We start from the raw sequence: 8407 nt of genomic DNA on the forward strand, positions 1-8407 counted from the left end.
TATATGTGGGTTTTCTGTTGTTTTTGTTGTTTTTGAAGACCAGCCTTAGTCTGTGGTGATCTGATAGGATGCATGTGATTATTTCAATCTTCTTGTATCTGTAGAAGCATGTTTTGTGAACAATTATGTGGTCAATTTTGGAGAAGGTACCACAACCATCTGACCCTGGGCTCACTCACTCCTTTCTTTCTTTCTTTCTTTCTTTCTTTCTTTCTTTCTTTCTTTCTTTCTTTCTTTCTTTCTTTCTTTCCTTCCTTCCTTCCTTCCTTCCTTCCTTCCTTCCTTCCTTTCTCCACAAATAGGACTTTTTATTTGTCACTATTAAAAATCTGGATTTTAAACTGATTCTTGGACTGGTGGTTCATAGCCATCAGCTCGTTCAACTTTAGCACCTGTCTCGTCACCAGTTGTTTTGACAGAACTACTGCCTTCACCATGGAGCTCCATGAGTGTTCCCAATTCAAACTTGGGTTTCTTTAGCATTTTGACTTTCCTAACAAAAGAACATCGTGAAGAGGATAGATGGACTGGAAAGCCTTCTCTATGTCTTTCCCAATGCTGTCTGGAATCAGTTTATTAACTACTTCGTTCAAGTCATTTGTCTGCTCTTCTTGGGTCATGATCTCCATCATCTTCTTGCAGATCTGGCAGACCTGCTGGTGCTGCGCATAGGATGTCTTTCTAATCTGGTTGTTGCGTTTTTAAGTGAAACCAACACAGAAAAGTCAAAGCAAATACCCATCGGTAGTCTTTACATCAACAGGAGCTTCAATCATGGTCTGCCACTTTTTGACCATGGAGCACATATTGTCCCGGGTAAGATCCATGCTATGGAAGTTAGTCAGACAGTGTTTGCCCTGAACATCCTCAGTAATTAGCTTGAATTTTCTAAATGCAACTTCATCATTCTGTAGATCTGCAAGGCTCACTTCAAACACACTACCCTTGAGGCCATCAGATGCCATTTTGGTTTCTTGAGTCCTTGTAACTAGTGTTTTCCCAATGTTCCTAATATTGAACATTGCTGGAGCTTTCACATCATACCAGTCTTTCTTAGGAAATGGATCAACCACTTTCTTCTTAGCTCCCTTCTTGCCACCTTTCGTCAGGCACTTGTTCTTCCCAACTGCCATGGTGCTGCTCTCTTTTCTTTTTTTTCTTTTCTCTTCTTTTCTTTCCTCTTCCCTTTCTTCCTTCCTTTCTTTCTTCCTTCCTTCCTTCCTTTCTTTCTTTCTTTCTTTCTTTCTTTCTTTCTTTCTTTCTTTCTTCCTTCCTTCCTTCCTTCCTTCCTTTCTTTCTTTCTTTCTTTCTTTCAGGGGTGGGTGGGTTTGGAGACTTTTTTTTCCTTTTTCTTTTTTCTTTTTTTTTCGGAGCTGGGGACTGAACTCAGGGCCTTGCGCTTGCTAGGCAAGCGCTCTACCACTGAGCTAAATCCCTAACCCCGGGTTTGGAGACTTTTAATGACTGTTTCTATTTCCTTAGGGGTTATAGGGCTGTTTCAATCATTTACCTGATCTTGATTTAACTTTGGTAAGTGGTATCTGCCTAGAAAGTTATCCATTTCATTTATATTTCCAATTGTGTGGAGTACAGGCTTTTGAAGTAAGACCTAATGATTCTTTGAATTTCATCAGTGTCTGTTGTTATGTCTCCCTCTTCATTTATGATTTTATTTATTTGGATACTCTTTCTCTGTTTTTTAATAAATTTGGCTAAGGGTTTGTCCATCTTGAGTTTTTCAAAGAACCAGCTCTTGCCTTTGATGATTCTTTGTATTGTTCTTTACCCCTAACTGATTGATTTCAGCCCTTATTGTGATTATTTCTGGCCTTCTACTTCTGTTTGGTGTGTTTGCTTATTTTTTCCCTAGCGTTTTCAGACGTACTTTTCAATTGATGGTGTGAGGACTCTCTAATTTCTTTACAGAGACACTTGCTGCACTCTCCTCATAGCTCTGCTTTCATTGTTTCTTATAAGCAATTCATGACTCTATCCCAGGATCCTTTTTACCAGATGTCCCACCTTCTATTCTACCCTTTCCTATATGCCTATAGGCCATAGGTTTTTGGTTTTTGTTTTGTTTGTTTGTTTGTTTTTGGACATGCATTGTATCCCTATAGTACACAAGGTATTTCTTCTATGTGAAGATTCAAGGCAAAATCCACAGATAAAGAAAAGGTGTGACATTTGTCTTTATCGGTCTGGGTTACTTCGCTCAGAATGATTGTTTCCAGCTCCATCTATTTACATGTGAATTCCATTTTTCTTAATAGCTGAATAACATTCCACTGTATAAATAAGCCATCTTTTTCTTATCCATTTTTCAGTTGATGGACATTTAGACTGTTTCCATTTCTGACTGTTGTTAGTAGGACAGTGATGAATATGGAGAAGTCGGCATGTCTAGTGTGGGATATGGGGCACGTATTCAAGATAAGTATGTTGTGATCATATGGTGAATCTATTGTTAGCTTTTGAAAGACTTCCACCGTGGTTGCACCAGTTTGCTTTCCTACCAGCAGTGAATAAAAGTTCTCTTTTCTCTATATCCACACCAGCAACTGCTGAGATTCATATTTTGACCTTAGCTATTCTGACTTGGGCACAATAAAATGTCAAAATAGATTTAATTTGCATTTTCCCAATGACTAAGAATGTTAAATATTTTTTTATTAGCTTGAGTATTTCTTATATACATTTTGAGTGTTATTCCCTTTCCCGGTTTCCGGGCAAACATTCCCCTCCCACCTCCCCTTCCTTATGGGTGTTCCCCTCCCCACCCTCCCACCCATTGCCGCCCTCCCCCCACCAGTCTAGTTCACTGGGGGTTCAGTCTTAGCAGGACCCATGGCTTCCCCTTCCACTGGTGCTCTTACTAGGATATTCATTGCTACCTATGAGGTCAGAGTCCAAGGTCAGTCCATGTATAGTCTTTAGGTAGTGGCTTAGTCCCTGGAAGCTCTGGTTGCTTGGTATTGTTGTACATATGGGGTCTCGAGCCCCTTCAAGCTCTTCCAGTTCTTTCTCTGATTCCTTCAACGGGGGTCCTATTCTCAGTTCAGTGGTTTGCTGCTGGCATTCGCCTCTGTATTTGCTGTATTCTGGCTGTGTCTCTCAGGAGCGATCTACATCCGGCTCCTGTCCGTCTGCACTTCTTTGCTTCATCCATCTTGTCTAATTGGGTGGCTGTATATGTATGGGCCACATGTGGGGCAGGCTCTGAATGGGTGTTCCTTCTGTGTCTGTTTTAATCTTTGCCTCTCTATTCCCTGCCAAGGGTATTCTTGTTCCCCTTTTAAAGAAGGAGTGAAGCATTCACATTTTGATCATCCGTCTTGAGTTTCATTTGTTCTAGGCATCTAGGGTAATTCAAGCATTTGGGCTAATAGCCACTAATCAATGAGTGCATACCATGTGTGTCTTTCTGTGATTGGGTTAGCTGACCTAGGATGATATTTTCCAGTTCCAACCATTTGCCTACGAATTTCATAAAGTCATTGTTTTTGATAGCTGAGTTATATTCCATTGTGTAGATGTACCACATTTTCTGTATCCATTCCTCTGTTGAAGGGCATCTGGGTTCTTTCCAGCTTCTGGCTATTATAAATAAGGCTGCGATGAACATAGTGGAGCACGTGTCTTTTTTATATGTTGGGGCATCTTTTGGGTATATGCCCAAGAGAGGTATAGCTGGATCCTCAGGCAGTTCAATGTCCAATTTTCTGAGGAACCTCCAGACTGATTTCCAGAATGGTTGTATCAGTCTGCAACCCCACCAACAATGGAGGAGTGTTCCTCTTTCTCCACATCCTCTCAAGCATCTGCTGTCACCTGAGTTTTTGATCTTAGCCATTCTTACTGGTGTGAGGTGAAATCTCAGGGTTGTTTTGATTTGCATTTCCCTTATGACTAAAGATGCTGAACATTTCTTTAGGTGTTTCTCAGCCATTCGGCATTCCTCAGCTGTGAATTCTTTGTTTAGCTCTGAACCCCATTTTTTAATAGGGTTATTTGTCTCCCTGCGGTCTAACTTCTTGAGTTCTTTGTATATTTTGGATATAAGGCCTCTATCTGTTGTAGGATTGGTAAAGATCTTTTCCCAATCTGTTGGTTGCCCATTTGTCCTAACCACAGTGTCCTTTGCCTTACAGAAGCTTTGCAGTTTTATGAGATCCCATTTGTCGATTCTTGATCTTAGAGCATAAGCCATTGGTGTTTTGTTCAGGAAATTTTTTCCAGTGCCCATGTGTTCCAGATGCTTCCCTAGTTTTTCTTCTATTAGTTTGAGTGTGTCTGGTTTGATGTGGAGGTCCTTGATCCACTTGGACTTAAGCTTTGTACAGGGTGATAAGCATGGATCGATTTGCATTCTTCTACATGTTGACCTCCAGTTGAACCAGCACCATTTGCTGAAAATGCTATCTTTTTTCCATTGGGTGGTTTTGGCTCCTTTGTCAAAAATCAAGTGACCATAGGTGTGTGGGTTCATTTCTGGGTCTTCAATTCTGTTCCATTGGTCTATCTTTCTGTCTCTGTACCAATACCATGCAGTTTTTATCACTATTGCTCTGTAATACTGCTTGAGTTCAGGGATAGTGATTCCCCCTGAAGTCCTTTTATTGTTGAGGATAGTTTTAGCTATCCTGGGTTTTTTGTTATTCCAGATGAATTTGCAAATTGTTCTGTCTAGCTCTTTGAAGAATTGGATTGGTATTTTGATGGGGATTGCATTGAATCTGTAGATCGCTTTTGGTAAAATGGCCATTTTTACTATATTAATCCTGCCAGTCCATGAGCATGGGAGATCTTTCCATCTTCTGAGGTCTTCTTCAATTTCTTTCTTCAGTGTCTTGAAGTTCTTATTGTACAAATCTTTTACTTGCTTGGTTAAAGTCACACCGAGGTACTTTATATTATTTGGGTCTATTATGAAGGGTGTCGTTTCCCTAATTTCTTTCTCGGCTTGTTTCTCTTTTGTGTAGAGGAAGGCTACTGATTTATTTGAGTTAATTTTATACCCAGCCACTTTGCTGAAGTTGTTTATCAGCTTTAGTAGTTCTCTGGTGGAACTTTTGGGATCACTTAAATAAACTATCATATCATCTGCAAATAGTGATATTTTGACTTCTTCTTTTCCGATCTGTATCCCCTTGACCTCCTTTTGTTGTCTGATTGCTCTGGCTAGAACATCAAGACCTATATTGAATAAGTAGGGAGAGAGTGGGCAGCCTTGTCTAGTCCCTGATTTTAGTGGGATTGCTTCAAGTTTCTCTCCATTTAGTTTAATGTTAGCAACTGGTTTGCTGTATATGACTTTTACTATGTTTAGGTATGGGCCTTGAATTCCTATTCTTTCCAGGACTTTTATCATGAAGGGGTGTTGAATTTTGTCAAATGCTTTCTCAGCATCTAATGAAATGATCATGTGGTTTTGTTCTTTCAGTTTGTTTATATAATGGATCACGTTGATGGTTTTCCGTATATTAAACCATCCCTGCATGCCTGGGATGAAGCCTACTTGATCATGGTGGATGATTGTTTTGATGTGCTCTTGGATTTGGTTTGCCAGAATTTTATTGGGTATTTTTGCGTCGATATTCATAAGGGAAATTGGTCTGAAGTTCTCTTTCTTTGTTGTGTCTTTGTGTGGTTTAGGTATAGGAGTAATTGTGGCTTCATAGAAGGAATTCGGTAGTGCTCCATCTGTTTCAATTTTGTGGGATAGTTTGCATAATATTGGTATGATGTCTTCTATGAAGGTCTGATAGAATTCTGCACTAAACCCATCTGGACCTGGGCTCTTTTTGGTTGGGAGACCTTTAATGACTGCTTCTATTTCCTTAGGAGTTATAGGGTTGTTTAACTGGTTTATCTGTTCCTGATTTAACTTCGGTACCTGGTATTTGTCTAGGAAATTGTCCATTTCCTGTAGATTTTCAAGTTTTATTGAATATAGGCTTTTATAGTAAGATCTGATGATTTTTTGAATTTCCTCTGAATCTGTAGTTATGTCTCCCTTTTCATTTCTGATTTTGTTAATTTGGACACACTCTCTGTGTCCTCTCATTAGTCTGGCTAAGGGTTTATCTATCTTGTTGATTTTCTCAAAGAACCAACTTTTGGTTCTGATGATTCTTTCTATGGTCCTTTTTGTTTCTACTTGGTTGATTTCAGCTCTGAGTTTGACTATTTCCTGCCTTCTACTCCTCCTGGGTGTATTTGCTTCTTTTTGTTCTAGAGATTTAGTGTGCTGTCAAGATGCTGACATATCCTCTTTCCTGTTTCTTTCTGCAGGCAAACAGCGCTATGAGTTTTCCTCTTAGCACAGCTTTCATTGTATCCCATAAGTTTCGGTATGTTGTACCTTCATTTTCATTAAATTCTAAAAAGTCTGTAATTTCTTTCCTTATTTCGTCCTTGATCAGGTTATCATTGAGTAGACCATTGTTCAATTTCCACGTATATGTGGGCATTCTTCCCTTATTGTTATTGAAGACCAGTTTTAGGCCGTGGTGGTCTGATAGCACGCATGGGATTATTTCTATCTTTCTGTACCTGTTGAGGCCTGTTTTTTGACCATTTATATGGTCATTTTTGGAGAAAGTACCATGAGGAGCTGAGAAGAAGGCATATCCTTTTGCTTTAGGATAGAATGTTCTATAAATATCTGTTAAGTCCATTTGGCTCATGACTTCTCTTAGTCTGTCTACGTCTCTGTTTAATTTCTGTTTCCATGATCTGTCCATTGATGAAAGTGGGGTGTTAAAATCTCCTACTATTATTGTGTGAGGTGCAATGTGTGTTTTGAACTTTAGTAAGGTTTCTTTTACGTATGTAGGTGCCCTTGTATTTGGGGCATAGATATTTAGGATTGAGAGTTCATCTTGGTGGATTTTTCCTTTGATGAATATGAAGTGTCCTTCCTTATCTTTTTTGATGACTTTTAATTGAAAATTGATTTTATTTGATATTAGAATGGCTACTCCAGCTTGCTTCTTCCGACCATTTGCTTGGAAAGTTGTTTTCCAGCCTTTCACTCTGAGGTAGTGTCTGTCTTTGTCTCTGAGGTGTGTTTCCTGTAGGCAGCAGAATGCAGGGTCCTCATTGCATATCCAGTTTGTTAATCTATGTCTTTTTATTGGGGAGTTGAGGCCATTGATGTTGAGAGATATTAAGGAATAGTGATTATTGCTTCATGTTGTATTCATATTTGGATGTGAGGTTATGTTTGTGTGCTTTTCTTCTCTTTGTTTTGTTGCCAAGATGATTAGTTTCTTGCTTCTTCTAGGGTATAGCTTGCCTCCTTATGTTGGGCTTTACCCTTTATTATCCTTTGTAGTGCCGGATTTGTAGAAAGATATTGTGTAAATTTGTTTTTGTCATGGAATATCTTGGTTTCTCCATCTATGTTAATTGAGAGTTTTGCAGGATACAGTAACCTGGGCTGGCATTTGTGTTCTCTTAAGGTCTGTATGACATCTGTCCAGGATCTTCTGGCCTTCATAGTTTCTGGCGAGAAGTCTGGTGTGATTCTGATATGTCTGCCTTTATATGTTACTTGACCTTTTTCCCTTACTGCTTTTAATATTCTTTCTTTATTTTGTGTGTTTGATGTTTTGACTATTATGTGACAGGAGGTGTTTCTTTTCTGGTCCAATCTATTTGGAGTTCTGTAAGCTTCTTGTATGCCTATGGTTATCTCTTTTTTTAGGTTAGGGAAGTTTTCTTCTATGATTTTGTTGAAGATATTTACTGGTTCTTTGAGCTGGGGGTCTTCACTCTCTTCTATACGTATTATCCTTAGGTTTGATCTTCTCATTGAGTCCTGATTTCCTGTATGTTTTGGACCAGTAGCTTTTTCCGCTTTACATTATCTTTGAGAGTTGAGTCAATGATTTCTATGGAATCTTCTGCTCCTGAGATTCTCTCTTCCATCTCTTGTATTCTGTTGGTGAAGCTCGTATCTCCAGCTCCTTGTCTCTTCTTTTGGTTTTCTATATCCAGCGTTGTTTCCGTGTGTTCTTTCTTGATTGCTTCTATTTCCATTTTTAATTCCTTCAACTGTTTGATTGTGTTTTCTTGGAATTCTTTCAGGGATTTTTGTGTTTCCTCTCTGTAGGCTTCTACTTGTTCTCTAAGGGAGTTCTTCACGTCTTTCTTGAAATTCTCCAGCTTCATGATCAAATATGATTTTGAAACTAGATCTTGCTTTTCTGGTGTGTTTGGATATTCCATGTTTCTTTTGGTGGGAGAATTGGGCTCCAATGATGCCATGTAGTCTTGGTCTCTGTTGCTTGGGTTCCTGCGCTTGCCTCTCGCCATCAGATTATCCTTTGTGGTACTTTGTTCTGCTATTTCTGACAGTGGCTAGACTGTCCTATAAGCCTGTGTGTCAGTAGTGCTGTAG

General features: G+C 39.2%; 1 pseudogene; it reads right to left on the reverse strand.

Annotated features, from left to right (window-relative positions):
• Positions 1 to 336: 336 nt before the first annotated feature.
• Rps3a-ps6 (ribosomal protein S3a, pseudogene 6) lies at positions 337 to 1133 on the reverse strand (annotated as a pseudogene).
• Between the last annotated feature and the right edge of the window lie 7274 nt (positions 1134 to 8407).

The sequence above is a fragment of the Rattus norvegicus genome, chromosome 7 (genome assembly GCF_021556685.1).
Source record: "Rattus norvegicus strain SHRSP/BbbUtx chromosome 7, alternate assembly SHRSP_T2T, whole genome shotgun sequence".
NCBI classification, from domain to species: domain Eukaryota; kingdom Metazoa; phylum Chordata; class Mammalia; order Rodentia; family Muridae; genus Rattus; species Rattus norvegicus.